This window comes from Buceros rhinoceros, unplaced genomic scaffold, assembly GCF_000710305.1.
Source record: "Buceros rhinoceros silvestris isolate BGI_N320 unplaced genomic scaffold, ASM71030v1 scaffold19463, whole genome shotgun sequence".
Lineage (NCBI taxonomy): Eukaryota > Metazoa > Chordata > Aves > Bucerotiformes > Bucerotidae > Buceros > Buceros rhinoceros.
In genome coordinates this window covers 31,791-36,003 of record NW_010405617.1, presented here as the reverse complement: position 1 = coordinate 36,003, position 4,213 = coordinate 31,791, and positions in this window count along the sequence as shown.

Genomic DNA, 4,213 nt, shown 5'->3' with positions numbered 1-4,213 from the left:
TTAAATTACTAAAACATACAGTAAATTACAAACAAAAACATCTCTCTATTGAAAGATGTTAGCTGCCAGCTAAGCTTTGAATTGTGAGTCTTTTGAGATGAATTATTCTAGTACTGCAGGATGGTTCCATCAGAAGTTTTTGATAGCTGAGAATACGCTTTATGAAGCTCTGGGATCTTCCAGGCTGCTCAGAGTTTCTCCTGTCTTTTGTGCTAGCCACTAGGATCCCCAACCTTGTGTGTAAAAAAAAAAAAAAAAAAAAAAAAAAAAACACCCACCACAACTATCACAGGTGAACAGGTGTGGGAGATCCTGAACCCCTTCCCACTTAATTCCTACAGAAAAAAAAAAAAAAAAAAAAAAAAAGTCCTAGCACATAATTCTAATAATTTTGAAACTTCTTGACTCACTGTTGGCTGAGGCATTTTTAAAAACAGACCAAGTTACCGGCATGCTCTGGTAAACTGCCCTCTGTCTTAGCTAGAGGGCCAGCCAAAGGAGAACCAGTACGTCTTCCCAGTGTCCTCACAAGAAAATACGTATGACTAGGAAGATCTTGTATCTGTAGCACAAATGCCATTTCAAGTATGCATTTTGTAAAATAGAAATGTACAAGTTTTCAGGACAGTGTAGTTCCATAGAATGGAACTTTTGCTGTAGATCATGTTCCAAACTGGCTGTATGTTTTGTGGACTTCCCTACTAGAACAAGCAACGGTGCGTCCTGATCTTCAGTCTGGCAGTCACCTGCTGCTTGCCAGGCTGGGCTGGGAATCCTCGTGCTACCTTTCTCAGTCTGCATGGAGTCCTCTGGTTGCTAGTCTGTCAAGATCTCTCTGATTTAGAGCTGCCTGCCTGCCCACTCAGTGGGACTGCCAAGTTCTAGTTCATTTCCCATTGCAAAGTCTTCAAGTTTCACTTTGTTTTAGCCATTTTTTATTTCCGCAAGCAATACTGGGTTTTTTTGGTTTTGCATTGATGCAACAGAATACAAACTCGCGTCATTAATTTGGAAGATAGATCCAGCTTCATTGGTATTCTTATTCTTTAGATGCAAAGTAATAAGCCAGGATTTGAGTCTCAGCATCTGGTTTTTTCCAGTCCATCAGAGATGCACATGTAAGTAGATTTTTGATGCTGTAGGAACATATTGTTCCTACTGGAAGATGAAAATGGCCATAGAATCACTTACTTCATTTGTGTGCATTATTGGCAAGTCTTGTTTCCCGAAATACAGAAGTCAAAAGAAGTAGACTTGAGAGTGGCTTTAGATGCTTACTTGGCTGCGCACAGCTTGAAGGCACTCTGTGTGGCACCGCCTGTAGTTGGTATTTTTGTAGAACCTTCCCTCTCTCCTTTCTTGGTCTTTCCCCTTTTTCTGTTTGTTCCATTTCTGTCTCTCCTTTTCCCTTTATGCTTGCTGAAGCAATACCAAGGAAACACCTGAGCCAACTCCCATCATCTCTTGCTTTGTGGTGTGACAGATTATTTGTACTTGCTAGACTCCTTTGTGTTTGAGTGTTACCTTGTTGCTTGCGCACAGAACAATGGTTTCTTACAAACTATCCTAAATAAGAGACTTTTCCCTTCAGCTTGTAGTAGAAGTAGATCTAAATGCATTTGATCATAGTGCAGCATCTGACGAGGAAAATGAGAGGTTAGTAGGCATTGGGCGTGGAGCAGTTTACTGTCTTCTGTAGCTTTATAGAAAAAGAAAATAATATTTTCCTTTGCTGACTGTTTGTGATTAGGAGTCTTTTAAAAAACAAGACTCTAATTTTAATTGCATTTCTTAAATATCAGACTCTTTGAAAGATACCATACATATATTGCATAGGGTTAAAGGTGTGCAGATTGCCTGGCTAAGGAGTGTCTCAGCAGCTCCCAGGGACCTTCAAACTTATTTTGCATAAAGATTAACAGATTGCCCTCCCAGTTTGACAGAGTATTTCATATGGCGTGTCCTTAATTATGTTTCTGTATGCAAGTGGAAGATGGCTGCTAGCAGGAGATCAGGGCAGTGCAGACTCACGTGGCCGCTGTTTAGCTATGTTCTGTTTCTTCTCAGATTGAGAAGTTCTGTGGTCAATTTTTAGCATCTTGAAATATTTTTGTGAACATGAAACACTGAAGGTGCTTTTAGCTCTTTGGAGGTCTGTTCTGACGAGACTGTATTTTCCTTTCATCACATGTAATGCAATATTTGCTACAGCAGGTAGCCACTTAACTTTTGGGAACAGTTATGCAATACTGATTTTTTTTCTTTTCCAAAAATCTTCGTTATTACTCTCCTTCACCTCACCACAGCTTCCTCATTGCCCTTTTCCCTATGTACATAGCTGAGTTGTACTTTCCTGTGCCAAGAAGGATGAATTAATCATATGAACCTTTACAAAGGCCTGTCACAGCACTGCTGTCTCACTGCAGTAAAAGTTGCCAGGAGTCACTTGTGCTCTCCTTTCCTAAGTCAGGCAAAGAAAGAGAAATTCAGTAGAAAGTTGCTGTTGCTACAGGTTGCAAATGTAACAGGACCATGAGGATTTGTGTCAGCCGTGGGAACGTGTGAGATTGTTTTTCATTGCTTCTGCATGAAAGCAGAAACACAGTGGAAATAGAAGAAAAGAATGCAGGTGTTGCTTAGGCATTGCCGCCTCCTTGCTTTTCTGAGGAAGGTATGCGTAGGTTTGCAGTTAACGCTGTTCAGAGTTCGGTTCATTTGATGTGGTTAGGGCTTGTATCTCTTTGTTAGAGCATAGTATCTCCTTATCACCTAGGAGTAAGTGTCAAGCTTCATGTGTATGAGAAGTGAAGATCAGTAATCCTCTGCAGTAACTATATGACATCTGCATTTTACAGTGCAACAGTCCCTTTGGCTGCGTTTGCATGACTTGTAAAGGCAGGGGCTCCCGTTTGGTATTTTCAGCTGTGGGAGTGAGCTGGAGCCTGTGTTTATGTAACGCAAATGCTGTTTATGCAGTTCATATTTCAAATACCTGTACCTAGTCATGCTTCAGCTTCTGAGCCATTTTCTTAGGGTGTGGTTTGCTACTGATATAAACCAGTGAGATTGTGGTGCTGACGTTATTGATACTCCTTCCCATGTTCCCCTGGTTCTTGCATTATGCTTGTGCAACAAAAGCTGCAGGAGCTGCTTGGAAGGAGGGAGGAACATTGTGTCTTCTCAGTGACAGCCATGGGTGAGATCTGCTTAGCCATGTCATCAAACTGTACCCTAAAGGTGCCCCTGCCAAATGCAACACGTTCAATTTCAGCTGAGTTGGTGAGCAGATATCCTGGCTGCTGCTGCTCTGGGGAAAGGGCAGGCATCAGGAGTAAGGGCATGCATCAGGGAAGAGTAAGCAGATTTTCAACTGAAAGAGAAGAAAGGAACCAGCAGGACCATCTCCAACTTTAGAGGGATAGGTCTAGATAGACATATGCCAGTTGGTGAAACAAGTCTTTGAGGTGGACTTAGACATGCATTCTGTTTTGGTTTTTTAAATATCAGACTCCTAAAATGACAAGTCAGCTTAGAAGATACTCATCATAAGGCCTTGTTTTCAGCATGTGTGGTAAGAATATTTTTTGAGGTGGGATTTTGTGTTAGCAAGTGGGCTATTTGTTCTTGGGATCTGTCTGGAATGAGTGGACAGTTCAGGTTCGGCTTTTGGTCCATTCAGTTTCAGGATGAAGAGGCTGTAGGACAGTCTGTGCTACACATCTCACTCACCAGCCACTGCACTGAATGGTACCTGCAGTCATTCCCTCTACTTGCAGGCAGGAGGTCTGAAGCCCAGGGAATGCCTTTCCTCCAGAGGGTGAGGATTAGAGTCCAGAGCAGAAGACCAACCTCCCGTGTTCACTTTGTGGGCACCAGACACTTAGTAATGTGTCTGCTGACATTGTAAAGAGATTTGAAACTGGGAATGTGTCCACTTTGTCCCATTTATATTAATTGGACTAATGAAATAAGGCAGATAAGTTCTTTTTAATCATAGCTTTTTCATGGTTCCTATTCATACTGCTTCTTGAGTCATCTTGCCTAGAGTATAGTAAAGTCATATTTGTTTATCCTATCTGGGTTAGATAAATCCTGGACTAGAGAGATTTTTGCAGTGTATCAAATTTTGGTTAAAATAATATAGAATAATGAAATGCTGCTGCCATTTAGTAATGGAGAGACCACATGATAGGCTCCTCTGGTTTAGGAGCTG